The 18008-nt window shown below is 35.8% G+C and overlaps 1 protein-coding gene across 2 annotated transcripts in view; it reads right to left on the bottom strand.

Moving 5' to 3' along the window:
- Gfrl (Glial cell line-derived neurotrophic family receptor-like) overlaps positions 1-18008 on the bottom strand; it is a 590185-nt gene that overhangs the window by 549225 nt on the left and 22952 nt on the right. The window contains exon 2 of one of the 2 annotated variants that reach the window (XM_067762822.1): positions 13613-13703. The gene's annotated coding sequence lies outside the window, so the exon portion shown is untranslated. Of the gene's footprint in view, positions 1-12679; positions 13704-18008 lie in introns of both variants that reach the window. The other variant, XM_067762821.1, reaches the window with a different exon arrangement.

Here is an 18008-nt window from a genome sequence, read left to right as displayed (position 1 = left end):
AGCACAAACAACAGAGGCCCGAGAATGCTATCCTGAGGAACTTCGGACGTTGCATAAAAAGGGCGGGTCGCGCAGCCATCGATTTCAACACATAGAGACTGGTTCGACATATATGATTTTAACCAAGATAAGAATACAGAACGAAATCAAATACACTAAAGTTTAGATAATAAGATTTGATGTGAAACTTTATCAAACGCCTTTGAGAAATCAGTATATATGGTATCAACCTGGCAGCCATCCTTAAATGCAGAAATACAGACAACAGAAAACGACACTAGATTAGTAACAGAAGAGCGGCCAGCAACAAGCCCATGTTGACGCGGGCCAATCACCCCTTTTAATGACAAACGACAACTTCCCCTTTATGATTTTTTCGAAAAACTTCGAGCATACTGTGAGATTGCAATAGGCCTATAGTTTGAGATGTCATTTTTATTACCGGATTTGAAAATAGGACAAATTAAACTCCTTTTCCATCTATCGACAAAAGTGCTAGAGAACAGAGATAATTTGAAGATATGGCAAATGGGGGCGCAGAGAGTTAAACTACAGTGCTTCAGTACAAAGGCGCAAAGGCCATCAGTGTCACAACTTAGCGAGGGGTTAAGGGAAAGCATGGCATTGCGAACATCATCCTCGGAGATAATGAGGGAGCCCAAATCTATCTAACAACAAAGTCCCGAGCGCGAATGAGAGCCAGCCAGACCTACATTGTCATCGTCAAAGTTAGATTTAAAGAATTCCGCAAATTGCTCAATTAGCGACTGGAAGTTTACCCCATTAAAGGTCATGCAGATCGGAATATTCCTTGAAATACGCTTGGAGCGGATAAAGTTCCAAACGGCTTTTGGATTTTCTTTAAACTCGTTTTCGAGCCTACGGATATAGCGATTATATAGAAATTTTTCGAGAATATTAATCTGCCGCAAACTATTAAAATACTGTTCCCCAAGAGAAATGTTTTCCTTACTTGCCTTATATAATTTATTGATTTGGCGGCCACCGTGGTGTGATGGTAGCATGCTCCACCTACCACACGGTATGCCCTGGGTTCAAACCCCGGGCAAAGCAACATCAAAATTTTAGAAATAAAATTCTTCAATTAGAAGAAAATTTTTTTAAGCGGGGTCGCCCCTCGGCAGTGTTAGATAAGAGCTCCGGGTGTATTTCTGCCATGAAAAGCTCTCAGTGAAAACTCGTCTGCCTTGCAGATGCCGCTCGGAGTCAGCATAAAACATGTAGGTCCCGTCCGGCCAATTTGTATAGGGAAAATCTAAAGGAGCACGACGCAAATTGGAAGAGAAGCTCGGCCTTAGATCTCTTCGGAGGTTATCGCTCCTTACATTTATTTATTTATTTATTTAATTTATTAATTTACGGTGCCTTTATTTTGCCCTAGACCAAAAAACATCGGTTGAAACGGCTATCACATACGTAGATACTTCAGGCTGAGTCACGGATTGGAGACTAGGACTTTCCTACCGTCTAAATAATGGCATTGGGGTAAACGATTATTACCTCCATAGATAGTACTTCATTAAATAGTGCAGATTGCATGCTTTCAAAGGGTATCGAAAGAAACAAAGCAACCAAAATACCTTGATTTTGCTTTAAACAGTAACGGTATGGCAACGCTATTAGGAAACAACAAACTTTATGAAACTTCAAAAGTTCCCAAATACGGTAAAAATTTTTGAGTTGAACTATCTTTTTAACATGCTTATATTAGCTTCACTTTTTTGTATGCTTGTTTGTAACTCTCTAGTCTAAGCACGCAAAGGAGAATTAGACCCATCTAGCGGCAATTATTGAAGTGGCTAAATAACTCGCCACAAAACGAATTGTGCTTGATAGCGGAGACACGAACCTATGCGCTACGGTGCTATCAATATAAAATATCTAAGTGGATTGTAGATACTAAAACGGCACCATATTTGCATGTTTTTTAGTTTTTTATACCCAGCTGTATTTGTACACAGGGTATTATAACTTTGATGGAATAACGGTTGGTTGTACAGGTATAAAAGAATCGAGATAGATAAAGACTTCCATATATCAAAATCATCAGTATCGAAAAAAATTTTATTGAGCCATGTCCGTCCGTCCGTTGACACGAAAACTTAAGTAAATATTGAGATATCTTCAACAAATTTTGTATTCGAGCTTATCTAGACCCAGAGTGGATTGGTATTGAAAATGAGCGAAATCGGATGATAACCACGCCCACTTTTTATATATATAACATTTTGGAAAACCCAAAAAAAACCTGATTATTTAGTAAATAATACACCTAGAATGTTGAAATTTGACGTGTGGACTGATATTGAGACTCTTGATAAAAATTTAAAAAATTTTTTTTAAATGGGCGTGACACCGCCCACTTGTGATAAAATCAATTTTACAAATATTATTAATCATAAATCAAAAATCGTTAAACCTATCGTAACAAAATTCGGCAGAGAGGTTGGCTTTACTATAGGGAATGCATTGAAGGAAAATTAACGAAGGTGGTTAAGGACCACGCCCACATTTATATAAAATATGTTTAAAAGGGTCGTGGACGAATAAAATAAGCTATATCTTTGCAAAAAAGAGCTTTATATCAATGGTATTTCATTTCCCAAGTGGATTTATAACAATAAATAGGAAAAACTTCAAATTTTAAAAAATGGGAGTGGCACCACCCCTTTTATGATTACGCAATTTTCTATGTTTCGGGTGCCATAACTTGAAGAAAAATTAGTTCAGAACAGAACCATATGTATATGTAATATTGCGCTGCCTTGTAACACTATTAAGCACACAAACCAAACAGCAACAGCATTTCAAGTGTACAGCTGGGTATGTGATTTTCGGTTTCACCCGAACTTAGCCCTCCTTACTTGTTTTAAACTATATTTATTTCCACCATGAACTTAACTTTGTTCAATAAACGTGGCAGGTACAATTACCAATCGCTGGAAAATTTCTTATCTCTGGTAAAAAAAAAAACGCAAACTCTTCTTACACTGACAAGCATTGCTATTTTTAAATTTCTCTCTTAGCAACTGTATTATGGAGCTTTTGAAATATTCTATCTTCTACGCACTGTATTAGATCTCTTCTTTCCAATTTTAATATAAAAATGATACTCAATACGCGCACTGATAAAGTAAAGTGCAGGGAAATAGAGAAGTACGAGAGGCAGCCACCAGCCTTAAGCAAAGTTATTTAAACAAACAAATATATTTACATAGACAAAGTTCAGATTATTGAAAAGACAGAAAGTCAAGTAAATATAACAAACGATGATGGTAGCGATAACATCAATGCTTTTGTAAAAGATACTTCGTCATGCAAAACTTCTTCTACTTCTGTTTTTTTACATACTTTTTAAACCATTCAAATAAATGCGATCTCGTACGTATTCGTGCCCTTCAGGCAATCGAATTTCCTTTATTTATTTTTATCGTGTTTGTTTATTTAAATATTTAACTCAGTTTCTTCTTTTTGCCTGTACGGGAATTTGTGTGCTTATTGTACGTTTTTTTTTTACTTCTGTAGCCGCAATTGTTCCTTCTAGCATTGCTTCAAACTATTTTATTTAATTTGCTAGAAATGATACCTAAATTGGCTTATAGCCTTCACAGAGGAAGCAGCGGCAGCAATGACCTTGCTTGTTTGGACTTTGACTTCAAATAATTTTCAAACAGTTGCAGATCCTCAACTTCAATGACGAGATTTGTATAGTCCCCGTGTTAACTTTTATATTGACGGCAAATAAGGCAATAATCTCGCATAGCACAGCATCTAAAACTGTGTTCGAGTGCAAGCAGTCTCTGGAGAGAATCGGGATATGGAGAAGCATACGTCTATATTGGGTCCCAGGGCATATGGGAATAGATGGGACCAAAAAAGCAGATGAACTAAGGGCGCTTCCCTTCAAGCTAGCTTTGCAGACGTCCAATTAGATTGGGCGAGATTAAGAGAAGATGAAAGGTGCATATGAATGGCCAAACGGGAAAGCCGTAGGTTCAAACGCGGGCCTGTAAAGAATTTAAAATTATGTGCAGGTCGTACAACCTAACAACTAACAAAGTTTCTTCTATCATTAAAGAGACAGTACTGTAGACTCATGACGGGTATACAGACTGGACACTGCCTTCTGGCGTCACATGCCATTACATTTTGGCTTGGTCAGTGATAGCAGATGTAGGAAGTGCGGGTTGTAATAAGAAGCGATCGAGCACGTTTTGTGCTCGTACCCTGCGCTTGCCAGGCTAAGACACCAGCTATTAGGAGTGACACAGTTGTCAGATCTAGAAGCAGCAAGGGGCTCAAGTACTAAAAAGCTTCTAGTATTTGCCAAGAGAACGCAGTTATTTTATAACATAGTTCCTGGTTTTTATTGGGTTTTTCAACTTGGTCGTTAAAACAAACTTCTGGTAACACTACGGACTCATTCAGTCTATGTGAGGTCCTCATGGACCGGCCAGATCAAACTAACCTAACCTCGCACTAACACTGGCATCGTGTAGTATGATATATTACCTGAGGTTTTTTAAAATTGTTGTTATTTTTTGACCGAGAAAGGTTTAGGTAATTATACCTTTCCCCGTTGCTCTTTTAGAATTAATATAATATCTGCAGATAATTGTTAATCTACAACATTTTAGCAAGAACATCATATTTCGTGCTGATCGTATATTTTTGGGATCATACCGGGAGTATTTCTAGAGCCTATCTTAGATCATTTCTGAACTATTCGGGTATAATTTTGGAATCAGTTCGAGACTTCTTTGTAATAATGTAGGGCTCATTCCGGAATTAGTTGGAGATCATTTTGTAATTTTTTCAGTTCTATTTCGAAATGGTGTTTGGAAAATTGGGGAACTTACTTTGAGATCAATATGGGATCATTTCGCAGCCATTTTTTCATAATTTTGGAATTAGGTTAGTAACTATTTCGGCAAAATTTCAGGAATATTATGGAATCATTTCGTAGGAATCGGAAAAGGTTTTTTATGAATATGAAAAGTTGTGGGGCTCTTATTATTATCGGTTTGTCATTGCCATATTATCGACGTAATATCGACTTGTTATCGATAACAACACTTATCGAGAAATGATATATATATTATTTGTGAACTATCACGTATTATCGGTTTATTATCGAAATGTTACCGATTTTTTACATAAACAAGTAAAGGTGTCCTAAGTTCGGGTGTAACCGATCATTATATACTCAGCGCTAGCTTCAATTGTACATTTCATTTCAGATAAATTACTTTTCTACATAAAACTTTATAAGTGAAATATCAGTGATCCAAAACTATTTTTTGCTAAGATATAACTTATTATTTTCGTCTACGACCAGGAATGGTGCTTAAGCGATTTCGCTAATTTTTCTTCAAAGCATTCCTTATATTAAAAGTATCCTCTCGGCCGAATTTTGTTACGATAGGTTTAACGATTTTTGATTTATGATTAATAATATTTGCAAAATTGATTTTATCACAAGTGGGCGGTGCCACGCCCATTTTAAACATTTTTTTTTTAATTTTTATCAGGAGTCTCAATATCAGTCCACACGTCAAATTTCAACATTTTCGCTCACTTCCAATATCAAACTATTGTGGGTCCAAATAAGCTCATGTACCAAATTTGGTGAAGATATCTCAATATTTACTCAAGTTATCGTGTTAACGGACAGACGCACGGACGGACGGATATGGCTCAATCAAATTTTTTTCGATACTGATAATTTTGATATATGGAAGTCTGTATCTATCTCTATTCCTTTATACCTGCACATTATCCAATCAAAGTTAATATTGTCTGTGTGCAAAGCACGCTGAGTATAAAAATATGAATTTGGTTACGTAATCAATGTCTTTTCGGTAGCTTCCCGATATCTTTTCGAAAAAATCGATAACTATACTATAACAAATCAATATTTTCCTATAAAAAATCGCATGGAGAAATGTGTGTCCGCCTACAACATTGAAGATACTGGGTTCGAGCCCCAGGCATAGCATCATCAAAGAATCTAGAAAAAAAGAGTTTCTAAGCGGCGCTTTCGGCAGTGATTTTACAAACACTCTATTTTTGCCATAAAAGGCTTATCAGTGGAAAATTATCTGTCTTTCAGCTGCCGTTCGGAGTCTGCGTAAAACATTTGGGCTCCGTCTCGCTAGTTTGTAGGAGAAGCTTGGCCTAAATACTCTTTGGAGGCTATCGCGCGTTTTTCTTTAAGTGATGAAGGTTATTTTATGAGAGCGAGCATTTTTTAAGAATCTTGAAAAACGACTGTGAACACATGGCCAGAAACCAATTTAACTTTTAAAAGCAAAGTAAAAGTAAATTCGACGATTGTTATTTGTTTTATTGTATTGTAAATATGAAAGTTTAAATTTTTTTGACGTCTGCTTGTTTGCTTGTGGGACTGCTTTAGATCGGCTGAACAAATTGTATGAAATTGGCCTCAATCGCCCTCTGAAAGTACTTTTTTATGAGATAAATCTTAGCTATTTCCGAAATTGTCTTGAAATAATTCCAAAAATAATTTTAGAATTATCCGACGACAGTCGAAAAACAATTCTGAATTAATTTAAAACGAAAATCCGAATTGGTGATACTAAACGGTCTCAAAAATCAATTCCGAAGCTGTGCGAAATATTCTTTGAAACTGAAATCAAACGCCGATAAACCAGAAAAACTTATAAACACGTCTCAAAAATATGACGTAATAATTACGAAAACAACCAATAAACTGATCCAAACCAATTTCGAAAAGATACCGAACACAATCCCTAAACGGTCCCGTAATAGTCTCATAATAGTTTAGAAATATTCGCAAAAAGATCCCTTGTTAACATCGTAACGGCCCCTAAATAATTAAAAAAATATAAATAGCCAAGAATATATCTCGAACATAATCTCATAATTGTCCCGAACTAGTTCTTAAGTTATCCAAAAATTATTCGAAAAGGACTGTTCTTAAACGAACCAAATAGTCATGAAGTTATTCCGAAAATGAACCAGCGATATTCCAGAAATTATGCCAAAAAATCGCGAAATTATGTCATAGTTATTTATTTACTTACTTACAGAAGTGGCGCTTAAACATTTAAACGGTGATGGACGTCCAACAAGTCGCGCCATACGCTTCTTAGCTGGACTTAATGGTATCCATTACGAACACGAAGGGACCTCAGATCGTACTCCATCCTGCGCAGTGGAGGCCGTCCTTTGTGTTCCAATGAACCATACACCGACATTTTTATATCTCGGATAAAAGGGTTTGAAATTTTACCAGATGCTTAGTACCAGATGGAGTACGTTACTGTCTGGAAAAATCGCCAAGATTTGTTTAGTATGTAATATATATCCCATACAGCTGATTTTTTAGATTTTACGAATCTTCAAACTTCATCAGACAATTTTTCAGTTACATTCATAAAAGGTATGAGGTCTTTGGCACAGCCGAAAATTGTCCCGTCCTTACTTGTTTTAACATATTTATTTATATAATACTAGAAGACCCGGAAGACGTTGTCCTGCCCTAAATTTTTCTTATCTGCATACATTTTAATAAGCTTTTTCCGTCTGATTCTGCCCTCCTCCCCACTTCACTTTTTCCTAATCCTTTTATTCACTCCTCCCTCCGTCTTTTTCGCTTCATTTATCTTCATCTTCGTCTCATTCTATCTCTTTCTAAATCTCCTTCTCTCTTTTTTCTTCTCTCAATTTCTTCTTATTCTTCTGCATCCCTTATTAACTGCCCCAGAGGGTAGTATGTATTTTATTACAGTCCCAGTCCCACTCCGAGTCTCAGCCTCAGTCCTAGTCCTAATCCCAGTCCCAGTCCGTCTCTGGATAATATATTACTCTAAACTAAAGCACTCATCAACAGCTTTCATTTGATATCCATATTGTATAAACACGGTCTAGGCATTCACTGGCCCTCGTTTTGGCCTATATCTCGAGACCCCAGTCACCCGGGGGTATGAAAATTACCCTCTACACAACTAAAAACTCTCCTGAATAAAAAAAAAATGTCATATACCTCTAAATCGCGGGCCCCCTCAGAAACTCCCCCCTCCGCCCCCCTCTCGACGGGCCTGGTGATGTGCTAACTTGATATCATTCGCTATTATATTTTTTTATTTATAAGCTGCTTGTTTAATTAAACACCAAGCAATTACACGGAAGTATATCCGCACCACCTGAAAATATGAGTGCCACTGTGTATACGTAACATTTTATTATTACGTATACACAAAAAAAAAAATGCAATAAAATAATATTGCGACTATAAACTGAGATATAGCCTATCCTATCTCTCAAGTTAGATCAAACTACACACGGGGTCTAAAACAAATTCAAAATCGGTTCAGTAGCTAAGGAGTCCATCGCGCCCAAAAATGTTGTGACACGTGTCTTTTATATATTAAGATTTCTATCGAGCTCAGAGCAATGTTCCAAACTTTAAGTTTTTAATTAGAAGTGTGTGCATAAATCGTTCGTATGACCAATCGGTTTGAAAAGTAGTTAAGTCAGCTGATCATACCTCAAGCTACGGGTATTAATTTTGTACGCTATTTGATTCCTTCGTTTCTTCTTCCAGATGCAAATATGTATAACTTGATATACTTACATATCCGTCTGCTCTAAAATAAATCATATAAGTAAGTCAGAGAATCCACTGCTGCTCAGTATTGATCAATGTATTCACTTCCTATTACTGCCAAAAACTTGCATGCAAAAATATTTAGAGCAAAATTATTATTTACACGCCATATAGTCAAAGTTTTATTTAAATTCCGTCGTAATTGACCACTGGAGGTACGTGACGAAAGTGAAATTTTTTAAGGGCTTTTCTTTTTTTTTTTTTTTCCTTATATTAGATAACGTGGCGCAAATTTTAAGCTCAAATATTTCAAGCTATCTGAGTCATTAGAACCATTGCGTGATATATTTTTCATATAATTTTGCTCTTTATTTGCTGAACTGACCGAAGTTCAAGAGGCGTCATTTATGTGCTACTAACACGCAATACATTTGGTTCCAAAAAGGCCTCAAAGGAGAATAAAAAACACTTTTGTATTTTTAATCGATTAAAAAACGAGCGCGTGGTGCTTCTAATTTTGAAGCTCTATACAGGAAAACTCATGGAGAATGATTCTATTAACTGAGTTCAATTTTAACTTAAGTATATATATTATAGTATTTTTTTTTATAAACGTACATGAGAGTATTGCTTGGACGCTTATAAGTAGTACAGTGGTCTGGATTTGGCTTTCAGTGGACTTAGGGAAATGAAAAGAATATTAGTTGATAACACAAAAATTTTGATGGAGATCGATTTTAAGTCTTCTTATTACATGACGTGTTTATATGTGAGTAATTTTTCTGTCTTAAACCAAAAAGTTATAGCAAATAAAAAAATTGTATGTATTCGAAAAATCAAATTTTTACCGTTAACTCATTTCCTCATCAAAACTTGATTCGTTTTTTTTTTTTTTTGTTTTTTTTTTATATCGAATCACTTTTTCATTTTGGGTAGAATTTAAAAACAAAAATATTTTTTTTTGTTTTTTATGTTAGTATTGCGAATCACGTTTTAATTCTGTGTAATACTTAAAAACAAAAATATTTGATAATTCTTTTATACATTTAATTTTTTTATATTGAATTTACATTTAACAATCCAAAAAAGGTTCAAATCAAAAATTTAGCTATTCCAGCTTTTTCGAAAATTTTTCGTTTTTTGGTTTATATTATGCTTACCATTCCAGCTTGTTCGTTAGTACCAAAAGAGTAATTAAAAGCAAAACTTATTCGATCGGTCAATAGTCCATGCAATCTCCAAACATGCATATAAGTATATGACCAAAAAAAAAACTTCAAAAATTGTATCAACTGTTTTTTTCAGGCCTACTATCAACTCTTTGTAACCTTTTTTATAGCAACAAATTCTAAGCGTCACTATGATTTCATGGCTAACTATTAACTCTGTATAACCTCTAAGATTCGTTCAGTTTTCGCGAATTTTGCACACATTTTTAAAACAAAATTGAAAGCTTCTGTGTTAGATCTTGATACATATTTTTATTGAGAAGTAGTAAAAATTATATTAGTGAAGCCAAGATTGCTTGAAATTGGAAAAAATACCTAGATGTACACATATGCTCGTTAGGGTATGTCGATATGAAACCCGGTTACTAAAAGTGTCATAACTTTTTTAAATTAAGTTTTACGAAAAAATGTTATATAACAATAAATTAGGGAAAACGATCACAGAATACGCAAATGTACATTTAAAGTCCTAAGTCCCAACTTTTCAATTTCGGTCCACTGTGCGACGGTTTGCAGATCAGAAGTTAAAAGCTTTTCAGTATCACACAAAAGTTATTTAAATTTAAATGTAAGTATTTTTTATGGTGCTAAAAATGTTCACTCCAAAGGCAAGTAAATTTATAATGCACACAAATTTTCGAGCCTGCATAAAAAAAATGGCGAAAGGGTACATTTTTCGACCAAACTGTTGTAAAAACGATGGCGGTAACAGTTTTTAAACGGTTTTATTTAGCGGCCACCGTGGTGTGATGGTAGCGTGCTCCGCCTATCACGCCGTATGCCCTGGGTTCAACTCCCGGGCAAAGCAACATCAAAATTTTAGAAATAAGGTTTTTCAATTAGAAGAAAAATTTTCTAAGCGGGGTCGCCCCTCGGCAGTGTTTGGCAAGCGCTCCGGGTGTATTTCTGCCATGAAAAGCTCTCAGTGAAAACTCATCTGCCTTGCAGATGCCGTTCGGAGTCGGCATAAAACATGTAGGTCCCGTCCGGCCAATTTGTAGGGCAAATCAAGAGGAGCACGACGCAAATTGGAAGAGAAGCTCGGCCTTAGATCTCTTCGGAGGTTATCGCGCCTTACATTTATTTTTTTTTTTTTTATTTAGCTTGAGTTGACAGGCTACACGGCCGCATGCACGGCTGCACGGCCGTTGTGAACGGATCTTGTAATTGAAATTTAAGTAACTTCCCGATAAGCTACAAGCTTGAAACTTGGAATATAGTTCAGAACCCGATGACAATGCAATAATAAGAAAAAAATCGCCGCTAGGTGGCGCAAGGATCGAGATATTCGCAAAATTCGCATTTGTGGTCCGATTTGGCTCATATTTGGAACATATAATACATGCAAGAATAGAAATCGACCTGTGAAAAAATCGCCGCTAGGTGGCGCATGGATCGAGATATTCACAAAAATCGTATTTGTGGTCCGATTTGGCTGATATTTGGAACACATAATACATACAAGAATAGAAAGCGACCTTTCAAAAAAATCACCGCTAGGTGGCGCAAGGATTGAGATATTCACAAAAATCGTGTTTGTTGTCCGATTTGATTTGGTCCATATTTGGAACATATAATACATACATGAATAGAAATCGACCTATGGTGCCCGATTTGGCTCATATTTGGAACAAATATTGCCTACAGTCCAGTAGAAGTGACATCAAAATATTTTTGAGTTGGAGGAGGGACAAGCATACGTGGCGCAGAGTCGAGTAAAGTCTTTGGAAGGATTATGTATTGAGGACTTAGGTTGTAACAAATTGTCAGGAAAGAGTCCTTGTAATAATGAGTCACTAAATGAACTAAATAGAATGAGAAATAATAGACAATTAAATAAAGACTAAAAACTTGAAAATAAAATAATTAAAAAAAAATTTTTAAGTTAAACGGTTTTATTGAGAATAATACTTACATGAAATAATAAAAATACGAAAAGCTAGAAAATAATTAGGTAGGTCCTAGGTACTAGTCATCACACTCCTTATCAATCTAGGGTGTTGATCAGACAATTAAATAAAAGCGTTGGACGCGTCATAATTCTATTGATAGTCATAAGTAAGACCAACTGAACCTTAATCAGGTTATGCTACGCCTCACATTTTTAGAAATTTCACGCGCCCAACGCTTTTATTTAACTGTCTGATCAACACCCTAGATTAATAAGGAGTGTGATGACTAGTACCTAGGACCTACCTAATTATTTTCTAGCTTTTCCTATTTTTATTATTTCATGTAAGTATTGTTTTCAAAATTACGATTAAAAGTGCCACTATTGTTTTTGTGGTTATAGCTATAAGGACACTCCCCGAAGGACTTGGGTAGTGTTATCGATGGATGCAAATGCGTTACGTTCCTGTACCAAGCACCATAAAGGTACTAGCCCTATCATCTCGGGAACGATTTGTATTGACCATATCTACATTGAAACCTTCTAGGTCATACCGCCCTCCCACCCCCTAGATCCATCAGGAGTTCGGGGTCGCCACAGCCTCGGCTGTTAATGAAACAAGATTCGCAACGGGTGGGCGAGGTTGAAAATTGGGTTGGAGAAGCTATATATTGGGCTGGCAACCCCTTGAGAGGGTTGCGGTACACAACCCTTGAATCAATTTGGTATTTTAGTCGCCTCTTACGACAGGTGTTCCTACCGCAGGTATATTTTAAGCCCCCTAATCCGCTCGGATCATTCAAACTTGTCTGTGCCTTTTTATTAAAAAGTTTATCTTAAATATTTTTTTGTTGAGCTACTCAACAATTTTCATAACCATTTCAGTCCCTGTACACAAAGCGAACAAAAAATAGAGCCACATTATGAGGTTTTCTCTCTACTTACTTTTTTAGTTGTATGCTTTGGTTGTTTCCATTGTGGCATAGTTTCAAGCACATATTGTCGCTTTTTAATACACAAATTTTTTTGGTTCACACTATACCTGTTTTTTTTTTTTTTTATTTTTGTCCCCAAGTTAATACGCATAATCCGATTTGCTTATAAATTCATATGCACTTGTGCGGCTGCTATTGCTTGTAGACCTTGTTGCTTTAGGTTTTTATTAAATAAACCAATTTGATGTAAGTGGAGCGATTACTTAAAATGAAACAATCTCCACAGAGTAGGGCTTGAGCCTGTTTTGCCTTTTGTATACACAAAATCTACATAAGTTGGTTCTTCCTAGCTACATACATACAAAGGGCATGTATGTACCAACGCAAAGACATTATTCATACACATGGGCGCACATTCTTACATTGCTATGTAATTTCATTAGTTTTTGTTTTCTTGCACGTACGAATTTTGCTTAACTGGCTGACTTAAGCGCTTGTTATAGTTATAACACAGATTTCTACTACGTATGCACTTAAAATACTTTAATTTAGGTCTTTTTTCTCTTCTAAATTTTTTGAATAATACGATTTTGCCGGCTAAAGCAAGAAGATACGAAAGGACTTTCTTGCATGTAAGCTTTTATATTAATTGATGTATGTTGTCTTATCATTTTAATATTAAAATTATTATTGTTATTTAATTTTTATTATTTTTAGCTCAGCTTTTATCTACACTACCATAAAAAGTTTTTGCTATTAAATTTTGTTTAGCAGTTTTAGTTGAAAAATCAGACTAAAATTAATATGCATTGTTATTTATAATTAAATTTTAAAGAAAAGTTTTTAGTATTTTATTACTTTTATGCTGAAGAAAAACTTGATATTTATTTAAGCTTTTTTATATTCAAGTATTTCACATACAGAATTACGAACTTTTACATACTTTGTATTAAACTTCAGTAAGTCTCCATTCTGTATTCTTGTTTTTTGCTGTAAATTTACCATTATTATTAGTTTAGGTTGGCACTGTTTATCTGCAAATTGAGAAAAAAATTTATATTAATATTGTGTTTAATTAATAACATGTTTCTTAGATGTGTAACATATCTAAGTTAAAAACATAATTGCTTATATTCATAAAATAAGCACGTTGTAGCTTTTGTTTTATTTTTTTTTTTATAAGCTTTTATTTAGTTTCACTTGCTGTTGTATGTAATGAAATCTTGCAAGTTAAATTTGATACACTTCCCGGTGTCCGATCGAGCTGAAATTTTGCACACATGTATAACTCCGATGACAATGCAATATTACTTTGCGAAAATTCGATAAATTAATCGATAACACAGTTATCGGTAAAGATTTGTGTTTACTTTGGCATAACAGCCTAAGTCCCATACAAACCCGGCGGTACCTAACCGTGGATTCTGAGACTTAGAGGTGGTCAATCACACGTGGTGAATCACATGATATTTATATGAGAAAATTTTCTTACAACTTGGTGAATCAATCACACGTGCTGAATCCCACACTTGCGAAAAGCGAAGACACCACTCTCTGTTGTATTCCTGTGTATAACATAGCTGAATCAGTTGTGATAAATAGTACACTATAAACGTGTAAATATATCTACCACCTTTTCAAGTTTATAATGAGAGAATGCAAGTTTTATTGAGAAAATTTAAATTGATAATGAGAAATATGAGTTTATATTGAGAAAATAAAAATTAATAATTAAAAATATAATTTTATAATGAGAATATATAAATAGGTAATGAGAAATGTAACTTCATATTGAGAAAATATAAATTGATAATGAGAAGCGGTACTTCATATTGAGAAAAAATAAGTTGGTAATGAGAAAATGTAAGTTCATAATGAGAAATAAAAATATTTAGGTTTTATTTGTACCTGTTTCTACTTAAGTGGACTTGTACTGAAAGGCATTCAAAGCTTAAAATGTCTGTTGTGGATGGCGAAATCGACGGAAGTGGTTATAATTTAAAAAATCTTACTTAAGTAAGGGAGTAAATAAGGTAGTACCTTGAAAGAGCAGTGGATGTACCAAAAAATGTTTTAACGAAATGGGAATGTGCGGGAGCAATACCGCAGATACCTATATTTTAAACAGATGTTTTATTTTAGAGAGAAGTAGAGACTTGAATGTACAGTGAAGTTTGTCATTTAGTTGCGTTCAACGCAATCTTACGCATTCCAGTAACAATGCCACCCAAAAACTCTGTACAATAATTTTGTTACATTGTGATAGCAAGAATAGGAGATCCTAAATGTTCTTAATTATACCATCAAAATTTAACAGGTTTTTTTTTTATAATAATTAGCACTGTGATATAAACTGTAAGATTTAATAATTTAGGTGTAAGGTTTTAATGTTAAAAATATATAATTACTAGCAGACCCGGCAGACATTGTTCTGCCCTAAATTTGGCCTATCTGCATACAATTTAATAAGCTTTTTCTGTCTAACTCTGGCCTACCCCTCTACACTTTTTCCTAATCTCTTTATTCACTCCACCCTCCGTCTTTTAAGCTTCATCTCCATCTTTGTCTCATTCTATCCCTTTCTCAGTATCCTTCTCTCTTTTCTCTTCTCTCAAGTTTTTCTCCTTCTTATTCATCTCTTATTGCCAGTCCCATTCCGAGTCTCAGTCCCAGTCCCACTCCGAGTCGTAGCATCGTAAATACTAATATAGGAAAATTTATATACGAAATTTCAGGCAAATCGAATAGGACGTATGCAAATAAGTATGTGGGTATTATTAATTCATGTCTTTATTTCGGCTTCGCATGCATATTTATCAGTTTTGCCAGGTTGATGCGACTAAATCAAATATCACAATGAACTTCAGAGCTCTCAGCAACAGCTTTCGTTTGATATCCACAATACACACACATTCTAGCGGTATCCAGGTCCATTTTTTTGGCCTATATCTCGAGACCGTAGTCACCCAGCGGTGTAAAACTTACTCTGCACTAAAGCATACATCAACAGCTTCAACTTGATACCCATAATGTAAAAACACATTCTAGGTGTATGCGGGTCCGCGTTTTGGGCTATATCGTGAAACCCTATCCTCACAGTTGTATGAAAATTATCCTGTACTATAGCACTCATCAAAAGCTTTCATTTGATATCCATATTATATAAACACATTCTAGGGGTACCCGGGTCCACGTTTTGATCTCAAGACCCTAGACACGTAGCGAAAAAAAGGCAAACATTGGCCGATTCTCAGATCTACCCAATATGCTCACAAAATTTCATGAGAATCGGTTCAGCCGTTTCGGAAGAGTTCAGCCTCTAAAACCGTGACAGAAGAATTTTATATATTAGATGTACAATATGGAATTTTTTGTCACAGACGAAGAAGCCTAATTATCGTTAAAGGTTTCAATGAACTTATAAAGTGTTATATTTCTTTAGAGTCAATTTATTTTTTACTTTTTAGTTAATTTTATTAACCAATAAAAAAAGCTTATTTTTATATACGAACGGGTATGTATATACGAAACATTTTTATTTACTTTTATGTATGAAAGGGTTACATATTACATACAAACATTCATATAGATCAAGCTATTAGCGTATTAAAAACTTAGCTCCTCCCAAAATCTTCTCAGATATAAATCTCGTCAAGTATTTTTTAAACGGCTTTGTTTAGCTTGATTACATACATGAATAGAAAGCGACATTTGAAAAAAAGATATCGCCGCCTGATGGTGCAACGATCGAAATGTTAAAAAAAATGGTTTTTGTGGTCCGATTTGGCTCATATTTGGATCACATGTTACATACAGAAATAGAAATCGCTTTATGAAAAAAAAATCCCGCTAGGTGCGGCAAAGATCGAGATATTAAAAATACTCGTATCTGTCTGTGGTAATGAAAGGTTTAGAACGTCAGTCCTATGTATCCCAAAATAAACAGATCCATAAGCTTAGCATCATTCCTGCTCCAAGCCTTTGACAGGCTGATAGATGTGTACATTAAGTCCAACGTGGATGAAAAACCCTTCTCCACTTTAGAACTCGCGTACACCAAAGGCAAATCGGTAGAGTGGAAACAAACATTAAAAAAGCCTTGGAATATAATGAGTATGCATTACGAGTCTTCTTATTCTTACTTACTTACTTACTTACTTAATTGGCGCTTAACAGTCTTAAGGGTTTGGCCGTCCAACAAGCCGCGACAGTCGCTCCTTCGCTCCGCCAACCGGCGCCAATTGGTCACACCAAGGGAGTTTAAATCGTTTTCCACCTGGTCCTTCCAACGGAGTGGGGGCCGCCCTCTACCTCCGCTTCCATAGCTGGGTTCCGATAGAAACACTTTCTTGGTCGGAGCATCATCTTTCATTCGCATAACATGACCTGGCCAGCGCAGCCGCTGCGTTTTAATTCGCTGGACTATGTTGACGCCTGCATATAGCTCGCACAGCCCATCATTAAATCTTCTTCGGTACTCGCCATCGCCAACGCGTAGAGGTCCATTAATGTTTCGAAGAACTTTTCTCTCGAACAACCCTAAAGCCGCTTCATCTGCTGTTGTCATGATCCATGTTTCTGCGCCATATAGCAGAACGGGTACGATAAGTGACTTGTAGAGTATGATTTTCGTTCGCCGGGAGAGGACTTTACTTTTCAGTTGCCTACCTAGTCCAAAGTAGCATTTATTGGCAAGATTGATTCTTCGCTGGATTTCAGTGCTGCTGTTGTTGCTAGTGTTGATGCTGGTTCGCAAATAAACGAAGTCTTTTACTATTTCGAAATTATGGCTGCCAACAGTAGCGTGGTTGCCAAGGCAAGTTTGCGCTGACTCTTTGCTCGATAACAGCAGGTATTTCGTTTTGTCCTCGTTCACCATTAAGCCCATCTTTACCGCTTCTTTTTCCAGTTTGGAGTAAGCAGAACAAACAGCGCGGGTGTTTAGGCCGATGATATCAATGTCGTCAGCATATGCCAGTAATTGCACGCTTTTATAGTATATTGTTCCAGTGCGGTTAAGTTCTGCAGCTAGTATAATTTTCTCCAGCATCAAATTAATGAAATCGTACGACAGGGGGTCAGTCTGTCTGAAACCTCTTTTAGTTTCGAACGGCTCGGAGAGGTCCTTCCCAATTCTGACTGAGCTGATGGTGTTGCTCAACGCCATTTTGTACAGCCGTATAAGTTTTGCGGGAAACCAAATTCAGACATAGCGGCATATAGGCAGCTTCTTTTCGTGCTGACGAAGGCGGCTTTAAAGTCGGCGAAGAGGTGATGTGTGTCGAATCTCTTTTCACGGGGTTTTTCCAAGATTTGGCACATTGTGACATATATTCCAT

The sequence above is a fragment of the Eurosta solidaginis genome, chromosome 1 (genome assembly GCF_040869045.1).
Source record: "Eurosta solidaginis isolate ZX-2024a chromosome 1, ASM4086904v1, whole genome shotgun sequence".
Lineage (NCBI taxonomy): Eukaryota > Metazoa > Arthropoda > Insecta > Diptera > Tephritidae > Eurosta > Eurosta solidaginis.
This window is presented reverse-complemented; position numbering and strand designations above follow the sequence as displayed.